At 37.7% G+C, this 16,599-nt stretch overlaps 1 protein-coding gene and 1 long non-coding RNA gene across 2 annotated transcripts in view; one reads left to right on the forward strand and one right to left on the reverse strand.

Moving 5' to 3' along the window:
- fgf14 (fibroblast growth factor 14) overlaps positions 1 to 16,599 on the forward strand; it is a 107,363-nt gene that overhangs the window by 30,243 nt on the left and 60,521 nt on the right. The gene's annotated exons all lie outside the window — the stretch shown is intronic.
- Positions 1,141 to 13,349, reverse strand: LOC115412271 (uncharacterized). Its single transcript, XR_003934317.1, has 3 exons — positions 13,240 to 13,349; positions 5,543 to 5,547; positions 1,141 to 1,173 (listed from the first exon to the last, which is right to left on the reverse strand). It is a non-coding gene; the product is annotated as an uncharacterized LOC115412271 (long non-coding RNA).

Raw genomic sequence — 16,599 nt, forward strand, 5'->3', positions numbered from 1 at the left:
AAGTGCATCGCGATGACAATGCTCAAGCGATATATTGTGCAGCTTTAGTTCATAATACACTCACTGTGGGCTGTAGAGGTTTACATATCCTAAAAACTAATGCTGGTAAATAATAAAAGCCTAACAGTAGGTAGTGCTGCTGTATGTGCACTGCCTCTCTCAAATGTGTGCATATACTTATGTACATTATGTAATTCGTCAATACAATAGAGCAGCATTTTTCTTTCTCTAGTGTACTCCACTGTTATAACATACAAGTACAACAGTGGAGGTGAACACTCACTAGACTAGCTTTTTACCTGTGGATGTATCAGGGCAACAGATACATGAAAAAAGTGCTTATTTTTCCATTATGTGCATGGTTTACGTGTCCTGAGTGTGTGTGTGTGTGTGTGTGTGTGTGTGTGTGTGTGTATACGGCGGTGCAAAGCTGCAAACTTGTTTGTGAGCGTTCGACACTGAAGTTCAGCAGCCATACAGCTTGTCCAAGAGAGCATGTTTCATTTCAGTATTTATGTGAGAGCATGCTCTCTGAGTTATAGTGGCGGGGATATTCTGCCTTCAGATACAAATGGCATCCATCCAGACTGAAGCACTGTAGCTCTGATGAATCTGTTTCAGTGCAGATTCTCCCCACAGCAAAGCCACTACAACACTGTCTACTGGAGCATATTGCATTAATCTCCTCTCTTCTTTCTCTTCTGTGTATATGTGTGCTCTTTTATCCATTGTGCTTGTGCTTGTGTATATTTATACATGGATGGCATGTGAAAATGTAGGCAAGGGGATATTTGTACATGTGTCATGCATGCAGTGTATATAATAATCCACTGCTGAACTTCCATTATATACCAATATGACATGTTAGAAGTATGAAATTTACAACATATATATGCAACATAATATTTCTGCATTAACCCATAAGGACCCAGTGTGACATTTGTTGCAGTCCCACATGAATTTTTCTCTATATTTAGCCATCCTTAAGTGGTTTATCCCCATTTATTTTAATATTATCTTCTGTATTTTGTGATTTTTTTTTCTGTGAAAATCAGTTATTTTCCTGCATACTCATCATGTAGATGTTCATAAAACCCCAAAGTAAAGTTGAGGGTTATTATATCAAGAGCAGAAAAAACGGAAGAAAAAGTGACTTTTTCAGCAAATCTATCACTAACTGAACATAAATAAAACATCTACAACCACTGTTATTGATCCAACTCCATGGGTTTTACTGGTGAATCAATATTGTAAGAGATGACGGTGTTTCTACGGTAACTACGGAACCTCTGAACGTCCAAATGGGTCATGTCTGATGACCATGAAAAGATAACAAACTGTGTTTTACACCAATTTTTTACATGTATTGATAGGATTAATGGATCAACAGGGATTAAACATTTTATATCAGTAGATGATTTTGGTCAATGGTAGATGTTTGGGTTTTTATGGGTTAATATATCTTAAAAACAACATGATGAACATGTTATGAATTTGTTTAACTTTAATTTGTTTATTTAATTAAGTGTCTCCAACAATGTTCAAATTCAGTAAAATCTGTAATTTGTATTTATGGCATCATATCTTCTTTACATGAAACACATATAGCCAAAGAGCTAGAGGTATTCTGACTAAGCCATAGCTGTAATACATCAGTATTTAGGCTGACCGCAATTCCATATTTTTAATTACTTTAATTAGTTGCATGCTATTAACAGCACAGTAATGTGGCTAATTTATTGATATATTTCAATATCGATTTAGCTTGGAGAGTGCCAACAAATGATTTATTCAAACCACCAAGCTAATGTGTATGGCAAGGTTAAAAGCTAACCATTAGATAATTTGACTCATTTAATGTTAAGTTGGCACTGAAAATGATGCTATGAATGTCTCGTCATAATGTGAATATATTTCTATAAATGTATGTGAACTTTGGATACATTTAATTTTCTTTTAAACATTATTTCTGCCTGAATCACATAGGGTATTTTTCATTGTGGCGAAAATAACACCCATAAACCGACAATGATATATGTTTTGTTGTGGTTTTGAATGAGACACCCCTAGCAGGAGCAGTGACAAACACTGAGTTTGGGTTCAACATGAAGATGTGAGCAGTCATGGAGAATGACATGTTTTAGAACACAGGTGTCAAACATGCGGCCCGGGGGCCAAATCTGGCCCGCCAAAGGGTCCAGTCCGGCCCTTGGGATGAATTTCTGAAATGCAAAAATTACACTAAGAAATTAACAATCCTTTTAGTTCAGGTTCCACATTCAGACCAATTCAATGTCAAGTGGGCAGGACCAGTAAAATATGATCATAATAACATATAAATAATGACAACTCCAAATTTTTCTCTTTGTAAATGTAAATATTTTCATGTATTCACACTCAAAGTATAATTTCGCAAAAAAAGTGAATAAACTGAACAAATATGAACAACCTGAAATATGAAAGTAAGTACAATTTTAACAAGATTCTTCTTGTTACTAAATGTTTTTTGTATTTGTAGATCCACAGTGATCTGTAAGTTATAATGTACATGTGGAAATGATAAACTGAGGTAGAATATTGTTAAAATTACACTTATTTTTTCAATTTGTTCATGTTATTCACATCTTTTGAAAGGATAGTTTGTAGATGTAAACCTTTTCATAATGTAAATTTACTCTTTTCGCTCTAAAACATAGAGAAAAGTTTGGAGTTGACATTATTTCTATATTATTATGTTATTATTTTACTAGTTCAGCCCACTTCAGATCAAATTTAGCTAAATGTGGCCCCTGAACTAAAATGAGTTTGACAACCCTGTTTTAGAACAACTTTTAAAGCTGTTCAGCATGGATGGTTGTCCTTCACATTCATGTCAGTATGGGCAGGAGGACTAATTGCAGTGGAAAACATCTTTAATGTATGCTGCGGATGCTTTTAGTTTACCATGAATTACCATAACAATCGTGCTTTTCTCCTTCATCCCACAGCTCCTCAGTCACTTTCACCAACTGTCTTTTCCACACAAACACACTCATACCGCGGCCGTTCCCCTCTCCAGCCCCTCTCTATCTCTCCCCTCTTTGGTGCATATGGAAACTCTAAGAATAGCTCTGTCACCTGATGAGTCTGATAATACCATATTGATGCCAGCCCTACACTGTCCTGCGCTACCCTGTGCTGCAAAGTGAGCGAGTGGCTGACTAGCCGAGTGCCGGTGCATCTGTGTGTGTTTCCCACCAGGAAGCAGGGATCAGTGGGTTGTTGACATCCAGAGTCCTGTTCTGCAGAAGCTTAAGTCACCCAGGGGGACACTGTGTTGCTGATTAGTGCAGCTAGACGCAAGGGGAACAAGGGACACACAACTGTAACCTCCACTTTTCTTCTCTGTCTCTACCTTTAACCCTGTTTTGTCTCAACCTCTACCTCTTTCTGCCGTTTTCCTACTTTCCAATTTTTTCCTACCCGTCTCTGTTTAGTTATGCCTCACTATTCGACAGCTTTCCACTCCTCTTTCTTCTCTCTTAGTCACACGTCAATATCTTTGTGTACACTTAACCTTTCCACGTTTTTCCTGTGCCTCTCACCTCCCTCCACTGATCACACACTGGATCTTCTGTGATGACACATGTGGTTTATTCAGTGGAAAACACTGTGTACTCTGTTTGCATGCTATTTTGCGGGAAAGAAAAAGGGAGGATGGAGAAGCAGAGAGAGAGATGTCATTCTTTGTGGTGATAAGCCCAAAATTTTCAAAAGCGGGTATTTGAGTCATGGTTAATCTTAAGCTTTCCTGGAAGGAAGCGTCTCAGTCCTGGGCTAATATAATAATTCCTTAGGCTGAGTTTTCAGAGAGGAAGAAGCACGATCATACTTTAGTGTGTCACTTACACTGGAAGTGGAGCTTTACACCAAAATAAGAAATACTGTACATCACTGGTGGTGACGCATGTGATGGTGACTTGACAAAAAGTTAGCAATGTAGATGGCATACTTTGGTGTTCGTACATTAAGTATCTCCAGAGCTGTCACGACAAAATCCCACTCCCTGTCTCAGACTACATCCACACAGCAAGACTTACTGCTCCAATTGGATTTACACCCCAGAACTGATTTTATGTTTGACTTTTTACATTATTTTTTAAAGCAGCGTATGACGTTTGTCACCAAATTTTCACCAAATCTGTAAAACCCGAGTGATAGCCTAAGTGTCACGAATCTGTTAGTCTTTCTGTGATTTCGCACCTGAATCACTTCCCTCATGGTGAACAACTTCGAAGTGTACTCCATCACACGCTGTCTGTTTACAAACCAAAACCAAAACCAAACCGTCACTTGGGCCTTTTCAGAATTAAATGCAGCTGCAGCAATAGCAGCAGCAGCAAGAAGTAATGAAGCCATTTCCATATTTGTTGGTGCGGCCATACTACGACTGCGAAGAATTCCCATTCCCACAATGCACTTCGGAACAAAGTTTCCGAAAAGGCTCTAGTGACATATCGGTTTGGTATGTAAACAAATGGACTGCTTGTGAGGGAGTACACTTCGAAGTTGTTCACTGTGAGTTAAGTGATTCAGGTGCGTAATCATGGAAAGACTAGTGGATCTGTGATACTTAGGCTATCACTCGGGTTTTACAGATATGATAAAAAATTGGTGACGAACGTCATATGCTGCTTTAAAGTGCTTTTCGAACTGCATTATAATTGCTGCAGTGTTTGATGAATATTGACAAAATTGCTCTGATTGACTTTAAGCATGTTGTATGTCCAGTGGTCTGAGGGGAAATAAATTATTCTTCCTACTTTTGTGGCTAATCTCAGGTGTTTTCAGACAGGTAGGGAGGTTAAATATGTGATTGACAGCTGTAATTATTGATCACCAATCAGATTAATTAAAATGTGACATGACTACTACATGGCTCGCCCCGCAAGAGCAACATGGAAAGTTCTGCAACTTGAACATTTGTGCCTGACAATTCCACAAGGGCAGTTAAAGGCATCATATCATGTATGGCTATATTTAGTCTTTTGATTTGGACAGAGAGGAGAAAGTTGTAGAATGAAGATGTGTACTTCTTTAACAGTCTGAACATTAACATACCCTGGGATGTATCAAAATACACACCCAATTTCTGTCTCTTGCAGCTTTAATTCACGAACAGAAAACCATTATTAAGACCTTTGCTGACAATAAAAATGGCTTCTGTAGCTCTTGATTTCAAAGCTAGATTTTGGTGATATGACATTGTTTATTGTGTTTTCTCACTAGTCAACATCCTGTGCTGAGGTAACCTGTTAGTGAGCTTGTAAAACACCCTCTAATGGATGAACCATTGAAAATAAACTATGAAACAGCTGTGTGTTGTTTTTAGAAAACATCACTGCTGTTAAAAGTCCTCTTACTTTTGCAGTGGCAGAGCAGTGCAGCAGTCATTGCTTGTGTTTTACCCTGCGGTAGGAACTTGTCATTTGTGTTGTTCCTCTAGATTCCAAATGAAGTGAGTGTTGTCTAATTATGACATAGTGCAGTTAGTGTGTGTCACTCTCCCTAATGGTAAGTGACTGGACATAGAGCACAGACTTTGTCGTACACCCCACATGCTTTATTCATGTCGACTGTACAAGGAAACTGCATTGGGGAAGACAAGCATGTTTTTGTCTAGATCTCATTTTGGGTAAAGGTAGAAAGTGAAATGGAATGGATGTCAGCTGCTTTTTCCTCATCCTTAATAATGCAGCATCTGCTGTTTTTTAAACATTAAAAGAAGAGATGTTCCAAGCTCATTTTTGGTTGGCTTACAGTTGAGGTTAAAAGTTTCCATGCATTTTTTTGAAATGTATTGAAGCTCAACTTTGTGAACATTTCATTTTATTCCCATTGTTAGTTGAGTTAGCTCAGTTTTCACTTTTTAAAATCACATTCTCACAGGGTTAAAAGTTCACAAATGACATAGTTGACTTTAAGTAATCCTCCATGAATAACATTAATTATTATGGCTATATAGGTCTGTTTTTGTGATGAAATACATAAAAGCCAAAATAACATAGGTGGGATAACCAAACACTAAAAATACATAATACCAAAATAAATCCTAAAGTGAGACTTCATCCATTTCTACATCTATATGTACATCTAAACACTTAAGTTGGCAGATAAAAGTGTTTGTTGATAGAAAATGTTTCTATATAACAAAGAGAAAGCTGGTGAAGATTTGACATTTCTCAATCTATTGTTATTTTCGTTGTAGTTTTTTGTTAGCTGAGATTTACAATGTTATGAAACAGCTCCAGCCTTATTAACGGTCTAGTTAAAGTGAGAAATGGAAAGTCCATGAATGGTTTAGTGAATAGTATTCAGCAACATCTCCTGGTGAGTTGCAGATTACATCCGTCTGCCCTCATCCCACCCTCCTCTGCAGTGGCCACCAAATGCATGATATCCCCTTTTTAGAGTCAGTGTTTGTTTTGCTTCCTCTGGCCTTACTATTTACAGTGTAATAACTCTTGATGATGACAATGATGCAGCTTATTGACACTTGCAATAACGTGCAAGTATAAGAAACATGCAACAAGGTGGGACCTGCTCCCTCTGTAGATACAAATCACTCATTATAAAGAAATAGAAACACAATTATTCTTATTTTGAAATGCTTGGACTGTTCTTCATTTCTGTAATAAAATTCTCCTGAATCTTACACACATGACCTTTCATATTAGTGATCATTTCAGGGCTGCAGCAGGGCTACTCTAATGTTATATATTGGATATTGCATGTTTTGTTGACATTTGAGGCTGACCTTTCATCTGAAGTAGTTGCTCCATTTCCATACAGTGATTGCTGTCCCTTAGGGTTTTTTTTAAACGTTTGAAAACTGAACTTTGCACTGAAACACAATTTGCCCCTTTTGTACATGACAGGAGCAGTAGGCTCCACTTCCACAGAAGGAGCACCAGTTCCCATTAAAATGTCTCCCTACAGACGACTGACTCTTACATCCAGCGTTTTTGTCTTGTGTTAGCGTTGTTGCTGACATGTTCACCATTTGTTAACTGTCTCCAATTTTTTTGGCTTCTTTAAGCATCTACTTCAGTTAGCTAACTCATGTGGAATAGATGGCTATATAAATGTATAATATAACAAAATTTGGCTTTTACTTCACCTCGGCAGCAAGCTAACTTCCTCCCATGGGCAGGTAAGATTCAGAGTTTACAGGGAGCTGCTGGGTGATGGTGGGGCTTTAGTTTAGTTTATTTCAGACACAAACATAATACAAAACATAGGGGGAAAAACAATAATAAAGCACAACAAAAATAAAAAAAAATAGAATAATAGAAAAAAAAGAACAACTGTTTTGCCTGAAAGGGAGTAGGAAGAAGGCACTGCTTATCCAGTCCTACCCCCCGATTCCAGTCCTCAGACTGTTAGTGCTTAATCACTTGATATACAACATAAGATTAGGATTATCCTCAAAGATAAAAGAGCACAAATGGGTGTGTTTGCATTAACTGTCTTTTATATTTCCATCTCTGCACAGAAAATATAACATATACAGTATGTACAAATAATGATAACAGACAATGCCGGGCCCGGTTTGGGGGGGGGGGCGGACAGTGAAAATCAAACTAAAGACACTTTACTAATATTGCTGCATTTCCACTACATGGAACGGTTCAACTCGGCTCGGCCCATCTCCCGTTGTTGAGCACCTCATTTCCTTTCCCCTGCCTTCGGAAACTTGTATTTGAGGGGGTACGATGTTTGTTGCCCGCACCGGAACCGGAACCGAGCCAGATGATGGCCTGGTGTTCACTCTGCCGCTAGATTCCCAAGCGCTGCTAAGTAGCGAATCTAATGAATCACATGCTGTGGACAAATGTTTGAGCATATTGGAGGGATTCCACCCTTCTGAAGAAATGGAAGCTTTGACGGTGTTCCAGTGGACCTGGTGTCTTCTGTTTAGACCGTTTCTGCCGCAACACCATGTTGGCTACGTTCTGACCAAAACAATGCAGCGTACATGTGATGTCATCGCGCATGAGCAACAAGGGCGGAATCGATGAACAGAATCTTTAAGTAGACAGGCAAACGATTCCAAGGAATCAAGCTACCGGGATCCGGTTCTCAAAAAGAACCGGTTCTTGATTCCCATCCCTATACACCAGTTTATATCTACATCTGTACGCCAACCCATGTCCACGCCCCCATGTATATATACACACACACACACACCATACAATATAACAACCTGACAATCCAAATAATGTTCGCACCCTTCCTTGAGCCAGACATTGTGGAAAAAAAACATTTCTTTGTATATTTTTTTGTATTTTTTAATGTTTGGACACTGCCTGAGGTCTACCCCCAACCCATTCCAAAGCTTGACCCCACACACCGATACACAAATGTTTTTATATATCATCCACAGTACATGAACGGCAGCAGCGAGCCACAGCGATCAAGTGAGTAGCATGGCAGCAGACATGTAGGCAAGCAACATGGACTGAACAGGGCACTGGCGTCTTAAGTACGATGCTGTAGTTAAATAGGTGTATTAGATTTATGCTGCACTGAGAGGAGTGTGCCACATGAACGTTGCACCAGACTCAAGTGTGGCGGCCTGAACTAGCTCGCCGGCCTTGCTTCATTTATCTAGATCTTTCAAACCTCCCTGCCTTTTACTCCTCTTTACCCCTCACACCTTAGCCTCACTTCTGATGTGTTTTTTGCCTTTACACCTCTGAGCTGGTAAATGTCAGATGCACTAGATTGCTTCCTTCCTTGCTCTGTTAACTCATTAGGCCACTGTACACACTCCTGGATGTGAATCGCTGCAAACAGAGGCTCCTTTTTAAATGACTTAATGCTCTAAATTGTCTTGTTTGTAAGTGATAAATTCACAGATGACTATTAGGTGCAATTTTCTCACCCCGTGAGTCAGTTTTCATCATGTTCCAGGAGGTGAGAAGCTTTTCCAGGGTTATAGACACAACAGTTGCAATCACCTCCCCTAAATACCTCATTCACTGACTGAAAGTGGTGCCCCTGAATATCTCTGACAGACTGAGACTCCACTGTCGATGATTCACTCATGCTGGATTACAAGTGGCTAGGTTCACTGTGTGTTCAGGAAGGCTCTGTCTATCATGCAAAAGCAGTAAATTAACCATTAACCTGTTTTGCCATCATCATGGCCAGCAGAGAACAGATGGTGTTGTCAGAAGATCTTGTAGCAGTGATATATTTTTAATGTACTGTAAGTGCTGCGGCTGAGTAGGGTAAGGAAATGTTGAAGCTGCCACTTATTTGACAGGTAGTCTTCTGATCCTCATGGTACTCGGTTACTTTTTTCATACCCACAGGAAGCAACAGTGGCACAATAGAATGGAAACTTATCTGGACTATAATTGATGCCATTGTTCACTTGACAGTTCCTCTTGTAAATTGTGTTACTCACTCCTCCTCATGTTGTTCATTCTTTCAGTAGCTGGTCAAGCTGGAAGGACTCTACCACACAGTCAAACACAGAGTGTCAATTTGACTCAGAGAGTTGAATTTAACTCTTTCAGATAACATTTGGTCCCACTCAAAATTAGAGTAAAATTTACTTTATGGCCAGTGTCAAGTTTTCAGAGTTAATTCCACTCAATTCAGTGTCAAAATTAACAATGAAATGTGGAAAAATATTAAACACTGGGGTATTTTCACACTGTTAAGAGTGATATGATTATACTTTATAGAGCTATTTTTACTCCAGATTTCGTTATATAATGACACTGTACTGTTTTAATATTTATTTCTCTGCAGTGTTATTTTCTTCATCAGTTTGCACCCTATGCTAATATTGAAACATTGTAGAATTGCAGTAATCCCTATGGTGGGGATCAAGAAGTGCACAAGCTTGCCTTATGGGTTTCAACCACTTTAGGACATGCTCTTCCTTTGTAAGACCAAAGTCTTACAAAGTCTTGCTTGGAACGTAATTGTAGTATCATGGCGACAAGGCATTGTTCTGCCTACAGATTTGACTAATGGTGTCACATTAATGAAAAAATAAACATAAACATAAAATGTTGTAAAACAGACATATTAACCTAAATAAACAGTAACACAAACCCCCCCCTTGAACCCTTGCACATAAAATAGAACACAATGAGTAAAATGTCCAGTACCCACAATGCAATGCGACAGGCTGGCACTAATCATCACTCTGTAGAGTTGAATTTTACACTGCATCTGTGCAGAACTTTACACTGACTTTTAACTCTACTGTTGGAGCTGGTTTACTCTCCATAGAGTTATAAATACTCTATCTAGGTTAAAACAGTTTGACTCTGAAATATTGACACTGCATTTTTTACTGTGTAGATTTTTATTTACTGTCCACACTAGGATTTTATCAAAGCTTCAGAGATATTCTCCAAACATTCAAACATGCCTGAAGTCCATAACAAGGGCCCTGTTCAGACAAAGCATAACATCTATTCTGACATAACAGAGCACAAGTGGCCAGATGTAAGTGTGTCTGTTCCCACCTGGCATGAGAGGGCAATGCCAGATGTGTCTGTGCTGATTGGATGTGACTTCCTGAGTTTATATGCACATAAAGAAGCTCATTTACAGCCTAAAACACCGAGTATATATTCATTTAAACTTGAAAAGGCTGACCTTTACTTGCACATTTCATCAACTGTGCTGCTCAAAGGCTACTGTAGCTTTTAAGATGTAGAATTGCCTGGTACTCTTTGCATGACATGATATGATGTACTGTATCGACATATGATTTAGTGATGATTGAATCTTCAAGTGCTTAACCCATAAAGAGCCAGCACTACTATTATGTCAGTTCCCAAATGAAATTTTCTCTACAGCTAACCTTTCTCAAGAGATTTATACCATTATTTATAATATTATCCTCTGTATTTTGTATTTTATTAGTATAAATCAGGTATTTTCCTATATTTAATGTACTGATCATGAAGATGTTTATTAAAGCTCAGATTAACCATAAAGACCCAAACATCACTGTTGACCAAAATCATCTACTGGTATAAATGTTTAACACCACTAATCCTATCAATTCATGTAAATAATTGGTGTAAAATACAGTTTGTCATCTTTTCATGGTCATCAGATATGACCCATGTGGACATTCAGTGGCTCTGTAGTGAATGTGGAAACAGTCATCTTCTACAACATTGAGTCACCAGTAAAACACATGGAGTTGGATCAGTGACAGTGGATGGACACACTGGATTTATGTTTAGTTAATGATATATTTTACTGAAAAAGTCACTTTTTCTTAAATTTACTCTGTTTTTGGTTAAAAAAAAACAATAAAACCCTCAAATGTAAGCTCAGCATGATGATTAAAGTACATGATCAACAGATTAAATTTTGGAAAATAACCAATTTTCACTGAAAAAATGCGAAATGGAGAGGATAATAGTATGATAAATGGAAATAAATCACATAAGAAAGGTTAACTCAAGAGGAAAAATTAATTTGGGAACTGTCACAAAAGCAACACTGGGTCTTTATGGGTTTAAGTTGAGGGTTATTATATCAAAAGCAGAGAAAACTGAGGAGAAAGTGACTTTTCCAATAAAATATATCATTAACTGAATATAAACCAAGCATTTCCTTCCACTATCATTGGATCAAACTCTATGGGTTTTACTGGTGAATCAATGTTGTAGACGATAACAGTGTTTCCATGGTAACTTTGGAGTCTCTGAACGTCCAAATGGGTCATATCTGATGACCATGAAAAGATGACCAACTGCATTTTACACCAATTATTTACATGCATTGATAGAATTAATGGATCAACAGGTATTAAACAGTTAACATCAGTAGATGCTTTTGGTCGGTGATGGATATTTGGGTTTTATGGGTTAAACATGTTCATCAATTTCTACTGGATCCCAGAAGCTAAGTGTCATATGGGAAGTGTTGTTCTGGTGAGCTCCATGATTGTATCTTATCGCCACAAAGCTGCAGTGATTGATAGTTTTTGGTGTAACTGGGCAAAAATGCCATCATCAGTGATCTTAGAGGACAAAAGAACTCAACCAACTTCTGTGGCCTCTGTGTTTTAGAAATCTGCTACTTTCTACTCCACTCTACAGTAGAAAATCTACACTATGATGCAGACTTTAGCTGATCACAGGTATTTTCATGCAGGTAGTAGGGGTTACATTCATGAGTGACAGCTGTAATTACTGTTGTTAAGTAAGCTGTTAAGTTTCAGTCAGATGTGACTTTACTCTTTGGCTCAACATGGAAATATGGGAGTGACTTGTCACAACATAACAACACAATGTACACAACAGCATCAGGTCGACTGTATTACTATATTTATATTTAACCCACAAAGACCCAGTGCTACTTTTGTGGCACTTCCCAAATTAATTTTTTTCTAAATTTAATCTTAGCCTTGCGATGAACTGGCGAAATGTCCAGGATGTACCCCGCCTTCGCCTGTAAGTAGCTGGGATAGGCTCCAAGCAACCCCTGTGGCCCTAGTGAGGATAAAGCGGGTTCAGATAATGAATGAATGAATGAATGAATGAATGAATGAATTTAATCTTTCTTAACCCTGTAAAGCCTGAACCATTAAATCATTGACATAAAATTCCAGTACTGGAGCCTTTATTGGTCATTCTTAACAACCTAAACATTTTTTTTTCAAATATCAATTTCCATGTATGAGTTTCAATTTTGTATTATATTTGATACATTGGGTCTCAAGGCTCAAATATTATTTTTGAATAAACAAAAATATAATATAACACAAACATGTCTAACAATTTGGTAATTCCTTTTCAAAATTGGCAAACTTCTACCTCCTTCCTCATTAATGACAGTCTTGTAGTATCATTGGAAAAGCCTCTGGTGAATGAACTCCTCCCCCCGGTGGATTATCCTTGTATTGCATGTATCTAATTGTTTACATCAGGTTTTTCAAGAAAAAAATTATCACACTGATCATGTAGAGGGCATCAAAGCTCATGTATCAAATATGATACATTTGGTGTTATAGGGTTAAGGGATTTATCGCCATTTATTATAATATAATCCTTTGTATTTTGTGGGGTTTTTTCCCAGTGAAAATCATGTGTTTTGCTGTATTTACTGATCATGTAGATGTTCATAAAAGCTCAGATTTAAGCTCAGGGTTATTATATCTGAAACAGAGAAAACTGAAGAAGTGAATTTTTCAGCAAAGATATCAAAAACCGAACATAAAACAAACGTCTCCATCCAGTGTTATTGATCCAACTCCATGGGTTTTACTGGTGAATGAATGTTGTAGAAGATGATGGTATTTCCATGTTCACAACAGAGCCTCTGAATAATAATAATAATAATAATGATAATAATGATAATAATAATAATAATAATCTTTATTTTTATAGCACTTTTCATACATTAAGACTGTAGCACAAAGTGCTTTACATATCAGTTTAAAAATCAGTGTCGCCCCCCACCCACACACCCACCCACTCACCCGCAAACACACATACACACACACACACACACACACACACACACACACACACACACACACATGCAAACCCACAAGCTCACACATACTTAAAAAGACTGACTGAGCATGGGTAGACCAGAACAAAAATGTAAAAGTAAAAGAGGAGGCGCTGCCTCAGGGAGCCATCCACACCAGGGGGCAGCCAAATGTCCACATGGGTCATATCTGATGACCATGAAAAGATGACAAACTGCATTTTACACCAATTATTTACATGTATTGATAGAATCAGTGGTTCAGAAATTATTAAGCATTTTATATCTGTAAATGATCATGGTTGCTTGTGGCTGTCTGGGTCTTTATGGGTTAATCTTTTGATTTGGACCAAGAGGAGAGAGCTGCAAAAGAAAGGTGTTTGTTTTTGGATTTCGGTTTTACCCCATGATTTTGGCTCCTGCAGCTTTAAGCATTTGTGATCTATCTTTGTGGTCTTTTGAAAATTTCAGACATTATTAAATCGCTTTAATACGATGCCAGTGGTGCACTACACAGAGCACGTTGGCTGTCCTTTGATACATCCCAGGACACATTAATGTTCAGACCGTGAGAGAAATGTGGACAAATGCATCCCAAACACACCCTTGAATGTGTCCTGAATGATCAGATATGAATGCATCCTGAAATATATGTTCTGAGTGTGTTCAGATGTTGCCTGCAGAGTTGAACACAACAGCTGTTAGCAGATACAACAAGGACAGAGACACCTGTAATTCTGTATCCGTGTTGAAATAACAGCTGGTAATCAAGGCTGACGTCTTTCTTTCATCTGGAAAGGGTCACATGAAAGGAGTGCAACGAATCAGGGAAGGATACGTAATTACTGATAGGCATAATGACTTTTTCCTCCACCTTTTTGTTTGTCCATATTACAACACAGCTACCAAACTGAAACAGGATCAGCAGTGTTTCTTATATATGATGCTTAAATTAGCAGTCACATAGTAAAGGAAAGCCTTATGGGATATAACAAAGCAACAATAGGAGGAGGAATTTTACTTTCAGTGAGCTACTGTATGTCTTAGTCTAGGATGCAGCAGTGAGTCTTTGTCTACCTGTGTGTGGGTGTGCACTTGTACACACATGTGGTGTTACAGTAGCACATCATTGAGTATTTAAAACCCACTTGACATATTCATACCCATCTGTTGTTTAGAGTCAACACAAGGCGGTGCTTTAGAAAGATGGGAGGAGGTGTCAGACCACATCGGGTTTGTACTACACCAAAGGTCCAGACAAAGTCATTTCTGTTTATTTGGGTTTAGACATTTCATCCTGCTTTTAATCTTTAATGCCAACAAGGTGACAGAAACTTTGGAGATGCGTCACAGAACACATCTGAAGTGGATCTAAAGTAGTGTAGATATCCATCAAACTTAACTAAGCTTTGTGCCTGAGTTTAGAAAATTAGATCTTGTTATTTGCTGTTTTCATATCACTCTTAGATATAATAAACATATATGTAAAGAGCACTTTTAAATGTGAAATTAACAAAATTACAGCCCTTATGTAAGTAAAAAACAGGTTTGGGAAAAATACCATGACTCATCCATATTTTGTCCTGGTTTATCTTTTTCCTCTTCTGTTTCTCTGTGTTTCCTCTTTACACACATTGTGCTCTGTATTCTGTGAAGCTGAGTGTGTATGAATGATCGCTGTGTCAGTTTGGAGTGTGTGAATTATGATTTGTGCATATTAGGGTTGAGTATGTGTGATTGTTGAGCAGCACTGAGTGGCATTTGTGTGTGCAGTTGTAAGACCCACTTACAGTATAATAGGACAGTTGGATGAAACTAAACAGGTTGTCCTGGATAGTATGGTCAAAATATGGGTCATGACCGGATCCTTTACAGCTCCCTGCTTCACTTTAACCCTTACAGCTATTTCACTTTTCCTCTGACTCAAGTTTGTGTGCACCATGTGGATTTACAGGTTTGTGGGTAGTGTAAGTGCAGGTCTCCCATGTGTATCTTTTTTGTAATTCAACCTAAAAAAAAACAAAACAACAAGTGGTGCCAGGCACAAAGAACCCTGCCCCTCACACGTATTTCTCCCATTATAAGTAAATGGGAAGATTTTAACCCTTTCATGCACTGTCCACTCCAGTGGACAGTTCTTCTCCAGCTGTTCTCTTGTATATTAATGGGTTTTGTTGTTTTAGTTCCATATCAGCCAACACAATGGACGCTTATGCACCATCCCATACACTGTAATTCAGATCATTACTGTAACTTTACTGTTCTTGATAAACCTGATCTGCAGTAACATGTTTAAGTGTAAATCAATTGTTATTTGTTAGACAAGAAGTTTTTTTTTTTGCATATTATCTCCATGAAGTGAGTAATTACTAGCATTGGAATATGTTAAAATGTGAGAAGACATCAGATTAGCAGCATTAAATTGTTTTTATTTCATTGTTTTCTTATCACTTTCTGATATTGGGTTTTAAACACATGTTTCTTTACTACAAAAATTAAATGCATGGATATTTTTGTAACTCCATAGAAAAAAAAAAAACTCGATCGCATTGTTTTTTTCATGGCTAAACACTGAAGAAAAAAATCTTGACTAAGGTTCTCATAATTTGTGCATGAAAGGGTTAAAAAATCCTAAAAAATGTGAACTTGGACTTACTATTCCCAAAATATAATGACATCTATTCTGGGTCACTGGCAATCTATAAACCCAATTTGGTATGAATTGAACTAATAGTTTTGCTGCTAAAGTGTTAACAAAAAAACAAAAAAACAAAAAAACAAAGAAACAAATAAGTGGTGCCAGGTGCAACAAACCCCACCCCTCACACATATTGTAGGTTATTTTGGCATCGATCCAGCTGATGTCATCATGTCTATGCATGTGGTGATGTCAGCATATCAATAGCCTTTATATGTGTGCTGAGTTTGAAGTGAATAGTGAAAAAGTTTATATACATTTGAAATTTCTCCCATTATAAGTAAATGGAGAAAAAAAAAAGATTTAAAAATTTCATAAAAAATTGAACTTTGACCTACCTTTCCCAATATATAACCACATCTATTCTTGGTCACTGG

The sequence above is a fragment of the Sphaeramia orbicularis genome, chromosome 21, assembly GCF_902148855.1.
Source record: "Sphaeramia orbicularis chromosome 21, fSphaOr1.1, whole genome shotgun sequence".
Taxonomy (NCBI): Eukaryota; Metazoa; Chordata; class Actinopteri; order Kurtiformes; family Apogonidae; genus Sphaeramia; species Sphaeramia orbicularis.